The sequence below is a fragment of the Mustela erminea genome, chromosome 4, assembly GCF_009829155.1.
Source record: "Mustela erminea isolate mMusErm1 chromosome 4, mMusErm1.Pri, whole genome shotgun sequence".
In the NCBI taxonomy this organism is placed as follows: Eukaryota; Metazoa; Chordata; class Mammalia; order Carnivora; family Mustelidae; genus Mustela; species Mustela erminea.
The window spans coordinates 18,486,049-18,497,087 of record NC_045617.1 but is presented as its reverse complement, the minus strand read 5'-3'; the positions used below and the strand labels follow the sequence as shown (position 1 = coordinate 18,497,087).

Here is an 11,039-nt window from a genome sequence, read left to right as displayed (position 1 = left end):
ATAAATCCTTATTTTTCTTTCTTTGCACTGGCCATGGAGACTTCTTTGTCATCTAATTCACTTATGAAAAATGACAAGCTTTTTTATAACTAGTAGAGGCTTCAAGCTTTTTAATGCTTAAGGTTATCAGACCTATACAATTATTAGTGGAGATTCTAAAACTCCCCTCTGGAGGAGCAGTTTTGAAGATGACCGAAAAAGCATGATGTCATCTCTTGTTTTCACACATTTAATTCTATCCCCTAAAGAAGCTACCACTTGCTTCTAATTTCCAGCTGCCAACATCTGTAATTAGCAAGTGGTGAAACACTCACCCTAACAGCTGCAAGAAACATATAGTTTACAACAAAATGTCAAATGTGTTTTAGAATGGTGAATTAAAAAGCATTATTTTCATTTCGGTTTCTACCTAAACTTTTTCTCCATTAATCATTCTGTTGAACAGTTTCCCAAAGAGATCAGATTCTCTGAGCATCCACCACATTTATTTTTAGTCAAGAGATAACGGGCATACAAGGGACATTCAACTGTAAACACAAGATTGAATTACAAAACCCGATATCTAGATGACCTCTATCATTGCATCTAACACTCCGGCCCTGGGAGTAAAGTCAAAGGAAGGTTTTATCAGGTCTGTACAAAAAAATTATCATCCTCACCCCGAGGGGCCTTCAATTCTATTTAGCAAAGTTATAAATGCTTCTGGATTCTCTCCTACTGCTTGACCTGTTCAAAATATATTATATGCACTCAGTTCAGAAACGTATTTGTCAAGGCAGCAGTCCTTCCTAAAATATTTCTGAAAGCAGTCATCTGATCATATGGGTTAAAACAGATACATCATTTTCCCCACAAAATTACAGATGAGACAAAATTGCAATATTTTTCTGTTAGTTGATTTGAGGTATGCAAATTAATGGAAAAAGTCTCTGAGATTCTTTTAGTAGGTGATTTGTTAATTCAGGAATTCAGTCTTAAAAAATGATACAGTGAAATGGGACTATAAATTTTCTTAATTCATTAGTTTTTTTAAATTCATCTAACTGCCATTTTCCACAGCAGGAAATTGTTATAATGGAAAGGAAAATCTAATTCTGTTTGTCTCTTTTAAGATAATTATACTTTATTTAAGGATTCTCGGAATACATTTTCTCTAGCAATATTTGAAATCGAAGCTGACAGAGATAGATGGGGTCAAGTTCAGAAGAGAGCAGGGAGGAACGCCTGGGTGGCTCAGTTGGTTAAGCAGCAGCCTTCGGCTCAGGTCATGATCCCAGCGTCCTGGGATCGAGTCCCACATCGGGCTCCTTGCTCAGCAGGGAGCCTGCTTCTCCCTCTGCCTCTGCCTGCCATTCTGTCTGCCTGTGCTCGCTCTCTCCCCCTCTCTCTCTCTGATAAATAAATAAAATCTTTAAAAAAAATAAAAAGAAGATAGCAGGGAATATGAGATTATGAATTGCTCAAAGATGAATCTCAACCTCCTCCTCCAGTAAACTCACACATACACATGCATACTTGGCCTGAGGTACCAAGTGGTCTCCTGAGCTTTCTTAACTTCATGGGAAATAAAACTGAACAAGCAAGGTTTACTGGCTCGATATTTGTAAACTATAAAATAAATATGGCAAAGAACTTTTATGTGTATATAATCACATGTGTTCTTAAGTTAAAAGTTGACCCATTTTAAATTGCTATATTTAGGGTAGAATTGTTTTAAAACACTGAATCAGATATGTCATTACCTTGACTAAGAGCAAGTAGAGTTCATAAAGGCCATCTTATTTTCTCCCTTAATATATTTTCATTGGTATGACATTAAACATTTTTAAAAAATATTTTATTTATTTATTTGACAGAGAGCACAGGCAGGGGGGAGCAGCAGAGGGAGAGGGAGAAGCAGGCTCTCCGCTGAGCAGGGAGCCTGATGCAGGGCTTGATCCCAGGACCTTGAGATCATGATGTGAGCAGAAGCCAGTTGCTTAACCGACTGAGCCATCCAGGGGCCCTCAAGCATTTCCGGTTTCTTAAAGTGAAGCTTCTGCTTAGTTTCCAACTAAATCTTAAATTAGAAAGAAATAAAATAATTAAAAATTTAAACGTACAATCTGAAATAAGAATCACCTTAAATAAGGAAGTACTATTCTCCTGTATATACTGCACACCCATCACAATGCATGGTAAGATGAGGAGCTCGTTAAATATTTGTTCCAAATAGAATGACTAGAAAGAGGACTTATGTTTTGTGTACCCCAGTTGAACTCCCCCTGTGATTACTCAATAAAATAACCATAAACATATAAATAAAAAGGTTAAAAGGTAAAATAATATTTAAAATGTAGACATATTATGGTAGTGAGAGTGATTGATGACAAAGAGGGAGCACAGGGGAAATTTCTGAGTGAAGGTAATAGAACACTATATGGTCCTGGGCCATGGTTACACATCTCAATTTGTCAAAATCTGAAGAAATGAGCCTAATGAAGTATTAACTTTCATATAAAAATTTTTAATTTCATTTAATACATAAAAAATTTTTAAAAAACTAAAAAAGTATGCAAACTAAAAAGGAAACTGTTTGTAAACACTGTATTCTAGTGACAGATGTCTTTCTTATGAAGCCATGGACTAACAATTCTGAAACTGCTTTATAAGAAGGGTTGGACAAAGAAAATGGATATTGGGTGGTGGGGGACACATTTCTCACTGTTCGTGAGTGAAATTGCAGATAAACAAGAAAGGAAGTCTAGAATAAACACTGCACTGTTCGATTAGAGTGGGAGACATCAGATTAAGTTCATTTTGTTAAGCTTAATATAGATATTCCTGGATAAATATAGGAACAATTAAAGATACACATGATAGTAGAAGAATATATATTCTATAGCAGTGTCTTCTGAGAGGACCCAGAAGCAATGACATCCCAGTAGCAACAAGCACAATGCACACCCAGATCTTGGTTTCTAAATATGTTCTCCAGTAAAAACAACAGGCTTCTTGGAGAAATGACTATTTCTAAGACAAGGCAGAGAAAATGCAAGATGAGTCCGGAGTATTGTTAAGTACCAGAAAGTAAGGAAGTTCTCAAAAAGTCAGACGTTGGGGGCATCTCAAAGAGACACAGGAACCAACTTGAAAGAGCTCCCAATGGCTAGAGCTGGAACAACGTGAGCGACAAAATGATGCAGTATTGATTATAATCCAAAGGGTATACATGAGCCCATACTGAGAAAAATGAATGATTGAATAAAGAAATAAATAGGGAAAGAGACAAATATTTCTTACAGAAGAATTCAATAATACATGGCAATAGTGTTCACTAAAGGAGGAGAAGCTTCATTCCTTCTGCTCTGCAGAATGTGCTAGATTTTGTGAATAATTTCCAAAGACTAGAGTAGGAAATGGAAAGAATGGTAGATTTACTGTGGAGAAATGTGACAAATGTCACCTTAACCCAGTGATGAACATCATCTCACCAGTGAAGTTATGTGGATATTTTGTACTTCCTGATATGATGAGATGTACCTCCACTGCATTCTTTGAAAAAACCCGTAATTTCAGTGTAATGGTCAGTTTTATGTTTCAACTTGGCTAAGCTATAGTACAGTTATTCAATCAAACACTAACCTAGGTGTTGCTGGGAAGGTATTTTGTAAGTGCGATTTATCTCTACAATCAGTTGGCTTTAAGCAAAGGAGATTATACTCAATAATTGAGTATGATCGGATGGTGCCAGATCCAATTCAATCAATTAAATGGCTTTAAGAAATGAGGTTTCCCCAAGAAAGAAGACTTTCTGGAACACAGCATCAGCTCTTGTCTGAGGGCCTCCAGCCTTCCCCTCCTAATGGCTTGCATAACAGATTTTGGACTTGTCTAATCAGCCCCCATAGTCACTCAGCCAATTCCTTGGTGTATATATTTATCTATCCACTCGTAGATCCATCCATTCTCATTCTGTTTCTCTGATGTGATCTGAATCCAGATCAGGGGATATTCTACAGGATGCCTGCCCAGTCCTATTCAAGACTTTCAAAATCATAAAACCGACAAAACAAGGGAGGACAGAAACTGTCAAAGCCCAGAGGAGACTAAGGACACAACTTCTGAAGACAACGTGGTCTTCTGGATTGGATTCTGGAACAGAAACAGGACATTAATGGAAAAACTGGTGAAATCTAAATAAAGTTTGTCATTTAGTAATGTTTATTTCACATTCTGTGATAAAGTAAGATGACAAAAATTAATGAAACTGGGTGATGGATAAATGGGAACCCTCTTATCACAGAGATAAGTGCCAATTATTTGGAAGAGGTTGACAATAATTAGGCAAATGAAACTGGGTTGATATAAAATCTTTCCAGGTTTTAGGTCATTTCAAGCCTTGGTTTCATATCACAAAAAAGTATCACTTAACAATAATGAACTCTAATATTATACTTCTCCCTTCTGCCATAGCTATTTTGTAACTGTAAACCCAAACATGAGCCAAACATAAGCCCAGAACTTCTTCCTCTCAGGTGATGCTCAACCAAGGCAGATAATGAAAAATCCCAGAAAGCAAGTGAGCAGAAAATGGAAGAGAGGATTGGCGTTACACAGAGCTTTCCAGAAGGTAAGGTCTCTAGCATTTGTTAGTGAAAGACAGGAGGTGAGAGTGATATAAGATGCTTCTTGATAGCAATGAAACCAGGAATATATTGTCATGTATTATGGTAATTCTGAGCACCTGCGTCTTTAGTCCAAGTCTGACAAAACCTGTGATTTGGTTAGGGAATTGAACACATTAATATCTACCCTCCTGCCATAGATTTGTTCATTTGCAAAACACTTACTGAGCAATTATTTATGTGTGACAATATTCAAGAAGCCAAGACTACAGAAATATAAAGGACAGATAAGATCCTTTCTCTCACAGAAGTAATATTCTAGTTTGGAAAAGTAGAAAATAAGCTAATAGAAAAATAAATAAGAACAAAAATTATTTATTGGTGAGACATGCAAAAGACAAAATAAGATGATGCAAGTATCATTTGTAATTGGGAAGCTATTTTAGAAAGACCTTACTGAGGGGCACCTGGGTGGCTCAGTGTGTTAAAGCCTCTGCCTTCGGCTCAGGTCATGATCTCAGGGTCCTGGGATCCAGCCCCGCATCGGGCTCTCTGCTTGGCAGGGAGCCTGCTTCTCCCTCTCTCTGCCTGCCTCTCTACCTACTTGTGGATCTCTGTCAAATAAATAAATAAAATCTTGAAAAAAAAAAAAGAAAAAAAGAAAGACCTTACTGAGACAACATTTAAGATTGAATATGAAAAGAAAAAAAAAATATTCCATGGAAAGTTCTGTAGGAGGGGTTGGATAACAGAGAAAAGAGCTTGCAAACACAAAAGTTACCTGAGGGTATGCCCAGGACTTCACGGATAAGAAAACATATGAGTGGAGGGGCTTGAGCATGTAGGGTTTCAGTTACCTTTGACTGTTAGGATCAACAGAAGTTGCTAATAGGTTAGAATTGAAGCTGAAGGAAGGAGAGAGATTAGGACTGTTCTGAATTAAGGACCTCAATGAAGGATTAGATAGTGTAACTTGATACTAAAATATAGAAGACCAGAGGAGGATAAGTGAGAAAAAAATATTAAGTTTTACTTTGTTTTTCTTATATTTACCTTGCCTATTATATATCCAGACAGAGAGAGATTGGATAGAGATTTAGACAAATGAGTCTAGAATCCCAAAGAGAATATATGTGCGTCAATATTCAGATACAGACCTGAGGTCCACCAGTACATGAATATTTAAAGATATGGAAATAAATAGTATGAGGTCAAGACAGGGCCTTGAAACATTCCAATATTTAAAAATTGAAAGTAAAAAAAAAAAAAAAGGCAGCAATCTTACTGTAGAAGAGTAACCTGTGAGGCAGGTAAAAATCAGTGGAAGAAAGAATTTCAAGGAATGGATGTTCAACTGAGTTGAGTTGAGATCTGAAAGAAAGATTTCCTACCACACCAGCTGTTGAAAAAAGACATCAGGAGATTTCATCATTTTTACCTTTTGATAAACACTAAATATAGACAGACCTGCCTAGCTGGAGGACAAGAAGGGTGACAAAGAGAGAAAGAAAGGGAGAAACAATAACAAGGAAGGGCAGGGCTACAGCCATCTAGAACCTGTGACATATGCTACCAGAAAAAGGAAAAGATTAATAAGCATCACATGAATGACATGCTGTGCAGATTATCTAGTATAGAATTCAAAACATACTTTAGAAAACTATTCAGAACGCTCAAAAAAGTGCCAAATCTATGTCTACTGTGAAGTAGGGGCATGTTCTGTAAGAAGAGATCATCTTGAAATGGATAAACATGAAACTAGAGATTTTAAAAACAGAAGTTTTAAAAATGGAAGAAATTAGAAGATTTTACATTTACATTTAATGTAAAGCACTAAAGAACAGAGCTGATGCCGCAGAAAGTTGATGTTGATGTGGAAAAAAAAACTTAATCTGATCTTTCAGAATGCTGCAAAAAATGACAAGGAATCAAAATAGTCAAAATAATCAGGAAGGGAGTAGATGTGGAAGATAGAGATGGAAAGAGAACATGTGAATAACCATTAATCCTGAAGAAGAGCTGTGAACAAATGGGGGAGACCCCCCACCCAAATCAGTAACATTTTCCTGAGCAGAAGAAAGACATGGGTATACATGAAAAACTGAAATCATCCACACCCACATGGCCATTGTCCGCACTAACATGGCTTTACTATTTCCAGAAACTCTTGTTCAGGAGCATAAAAGTAAGAAATAAACTTTTTGGATTGCTCCAGAAAAGTCTAGGAAGACCAATCAAGTCTTCAATAGAAAGTTTTGAAGGAAAGTGTACATTCCAAGACGATATTTTTGTCCCCCAAATTTATTAGACAACTTGGGGAATCTTGAACACTCACATTAATAATAAGAAGAAATACTACTTATATTTTAGGCATGATAATGGTATTGTTGTCTTATTTTCCCCCACCAGGACAGTTTGAACCTCTCCTCTCAAAAGTCTCTCCTTTCTATGCCTGCCAGTCCTATGCTATTATATCATGGTGCTTACCCTGTCCTAATTACCCTGTCCTTTCTCCCCATCAAAAGAGCTACCTTCAGTCAGACTTCAAAGTTTCATAAACTGTCCTAACTTTGCCCTCTCCCCTCCAGAGGTGCTATGAACAGTGTGGAGGTAGTGTGCTCCCTTACCAAGGTGAGCAATAGACTCAACTTTGCCCTATTAACAGGTTGATTTGGTGATATTTTAGGGAGCCAGCATCCAACAAGGGATTAAAAACCTCACTCCCTTCCAGGAAAAAGTCAATGAAAATATATCCTCACCTGATCATAGAATAAAAAAATATTGAACTACATAGATTAAAATACCTTTTAAGTATCTAAGCAGACAATTGTAATTTACCATCAAAGAAAGAAAATCCAGTTCAGTCTTAGGTCATCTAATGGAAAATGAATGTCAAAAATCAATACAGAGGGCTAAAAAATTCTGTGACCTAAGAATATTTTATATAACCAACCTGTCATTCAGGTAACAGAAAGATAATTTCAGGTTTTGTTAAGGCTACAAAAAATATGTTATCTGTCCACATTCTTGAAAAGTTATTTAGTGACCTACTTCAACAGAATAAGAGATGAAGACAAAGCACAAAAGTGCTTTAAAAAAAAAGTGCTTAAGAAAACATTTTCACTAAAAGCAGTTAGAGAAAAGTTGAAAAATATTTTGTTACAGAAACAATTCAAATTTCAAAAAATTATTCTTGAAAGAAGAGATACATCACGCTAAATTAACAATGCAATAGTTTATTGTAACAACAATAACAATAATCTTTGTCAACAACACTAGATTAACAAAGGCTGAAAATTATGGGTGATGAAGGAGTAAAAATGTGAAAAACTAAATAGCTTATACAGATGAGACCTAAAATAAAGTTTCCTACTTGGAACTTGCATATTATGTTTTAAAGTTTTTGCAAAAGGAAACACAATTAGAATCAAAAGCAAGAAAAATACTTCCCGAAATTATTATGAGTAGAGCATAAATCGGGGTGAACCCCAAGGTGAACAATGTTGCAAACAGGCTTGTTAAATGGCAAGCAGAGACCGTCTCATGAAAAGTCATATGAAGCATATTCACGTGCTTAGACCCTAGGATGCACGCTTTGTGTAAGGGAGCGTGGAGCAACCACAGAGGCAGAGGGACCAGTTAGAAAAGCACTGAAGTAACCCAGTTGGGAAATGAGAGCTGACTGGACCTGGACACTGGCTATGGTGACAGAAAGGAGTGTTTTGCAAGATATTAGCAGACGGAAGTAGGTATGCTTACTAATGAGTTAGGTGGAGGGTTGAGGTGGATGGAAGAAATCAGTGAAGTTATCAGTGGACAACGTACCTTCACTGAGATTGGGGGCTGGTAGGGAATGCAGATTGAAATCTGGGCTGGAAACACAGATGTTGGAGTCATGCACATCCACATTTATTTGCTCTACAAATATTAAACACACACTTCTGTTTGTGGGTTGCCCTGCTAGGCTCTGGGAATACCATGATCACTAAGACAGCCACAATTTGTGACTTTATAGAAATAACAGTTTAGTTCAGCGCTTAAAGAAAATCTGAATGTGGTGACTGCTTTCCCCAGAATTGCCTGGAGTGCCAAATACCAGATTTGGCCCCAGTTTACGTGGCCTGAATCAGATTTTCCAGTTGAGTCTTATGTGTACTAACATTTGAACTCTACTGGTTAAACTAATTGAAACCATTTCACTGTCAGGATCCCCCAAGGGAAGTGAGCAGAGTGAAAAGAGTTGAGGGTCTCCCACCATGTCAGCATGTATCCGAAGTCCAGAGGAAGAACAGTTCATAAAGGAGATAGCATCCGTGGCCAGAAATTTAAGGGGAAAACCAGCGTTTGTGTTGTGCTGGAAGACTGAAGGGGAGAATCTTTAGTGGAGGTAAGTTTGCTTAATGTTGAAAATGCTACCAAGGAGTCAGTAAGATAAGTCCTGAAATATATTCATTGAATTTAGTGACTATGGTGAGAGCAAGTTTAGCAATTTCGGTTTGGGAGGGAGGAAGGAGGTACATTCCACATCAGTAATGTGTTCCTGAAATCTGTGAGGAAGATGGTGAAAGAGAGGGTTCAGTAGCCAGAACTCAAGAGAGAGTTTTTTGAAAAGAGCACGGATTATTACATGCTGAAAGGAAAAGAAACAGAAGGTAAAGGAGAAGAGAGAATTTTTTTTTTTTAATTGTGAGGAATCTTGTGGGATAAGAACCAGAATGCAGGATCTATTATAGATCCAATAAGATTGGATAAGATCTAATGAAATAGGCACGAGGCAGGGAAGAATGAGTGTGGTGCAAGTGGTTCTGTTTAGGCTGGTGAGGGCAGAGGGCACAGGTTCATATCTCTTTGTTCCTCTCTTTATAAATAGTACCTGTTATTGCACCGGACACACAGTGAATCCTCAATCAATATTTCTTAAATGAATGAATGATTAAAGTAGATGAAGGTGTTGGCAACTTTTCTTCAATTTCTCTGTGAAATATTAGTTAACATTTACTCAAGTAAAGGGGGAGGTGGTGGGGTCAGAGACTGATCCAAGGGGAGAAGCACTGAAACAGACCCAGGAGGGCAACAAAGAGAGAAACAAGCCTTGAAGCGAGTCGTTGAAGGCCAGATGAGAGCAGGAATCATGGAATCATGGTAGCATCAGTTGGACCTAGGTTGGTTTTCTCCATAGGGAGAGGAAGGAGACAGTGATTAGGCTTGTCCTTTCCTTCCAAGGACAACCTTACAGTTGAGATTGGTCTTTGTTATCCTCTGTGGCCTCAGGAATTTCCCTATTAAACTCAGGATGTGGCCTAAGACTTAGGATGAATACTGTACCCAGGGGCACATCTCACCAAGGTGTGTGGTAATAACCCGCTTATTCATTTGACTTTTCTCCCTGGCAGTGACTTGGTACCGGGTGCCGTATACGTAGTTTCCCCCCCAGTCACCATTTGCCCCCTAACACCTTCTCCAGTGGGACATACCCCTCTGAACACTTTCAGCCAGAATCAGCAATTCTTCCCAGTTTCACTTCTTGCCTCCTTGCCTTCCTAGGCAAGTAGATGACTTTCAATGCAAGCAAATGCTAGATTAGCCAAGTGTGGGCTATCTTTTTATTAGTTAAACTGCTTCATCCTGATTGCATTCCATTTTCTACTGTTTCTCTAGAAACCTGCATCAGGTCTGCAGGCCAACCTGCCGCTTATGCAGTGCCTTTGTGCAAATGAGAGAAAGATGCCTGTTTCTGTGCAGGTCAGTCAGGGAAAACAAACCCCTGTTGGGCAATGCGGCACCAGGAATAGTCGGATAGAGAAGATGGTGCCTTTGTGTGGGGCAGGAGGTACCCTGTCTCTTAGGAAGTAGTAGTTTTAAGGGAGAGAACCTATGCCCGGCCATTGGGGCCCGGAGGTGGGGGTGGGACGTGGACCCCACTCACCACCTTGGCTGGGGTCTTTGTGTGGATTGGAGGCCCTCCTGGCTCATAAATTGAATTGTACAATTTTGAATTTCGCCACAGTGTAAAAAGGTAGCGACAACAATGCAGCTGCAGGAGAGGCCACTTGCATGCACTGAATTCCAGACCCCATCTGAATACAGAAGAGAGGGCTAGTTGGCGTTTCATTCTCTGCTCTTCATTTGAAAGAGAGATCGTGACTGCCTGGCGGTTTTGCAGCCGGAGAGCAACGCATCACTTCTGTTTTAGCCGTGTTTAAGCTGCCACACTGAATGTTTTTGTTTATCAACGTGAGAGGAAGGGAAGAGGCAAAATATGGCACAACTAAAAAAGCCCATTGTTCTGAGTCATAAAACTGCCAGAGAAGGTAAATTGTGCGGCAGCGCATGAATTTATTTAAAGAAGATAAAAGACTTTGTTTCCTCAAACTCTCTGATAGAGACACTAAATCAAACCCCAAATCTGAAGTAGCAGATATTAGATGTCAG

General features: G+C 38.4%; 1 long non-coding RNA gene across 2 annotated transcripts in view; it reads right to left on the bottom strand.

Annotated features, from left to right (window-relative positions):
• Positions 1–2,006: 2,006 nt before the first annotated feature.
• LOC116587715 overlaps positions 2,007–11,039 on the bottom strand; it is a 73,281-nt gene continuing 64,248 nt past the window's right edge. For both annotated transcript variants that reach the window (XR_004284601.1, XR_004284602.1), the window contains one exon: positions 2,007–2,059. This is a non-coding gene — a long non-coding RNA (uncharacterized LOC116587715). The remainder of the gene's footprint in view (positions 2,060–11,039) is intronic.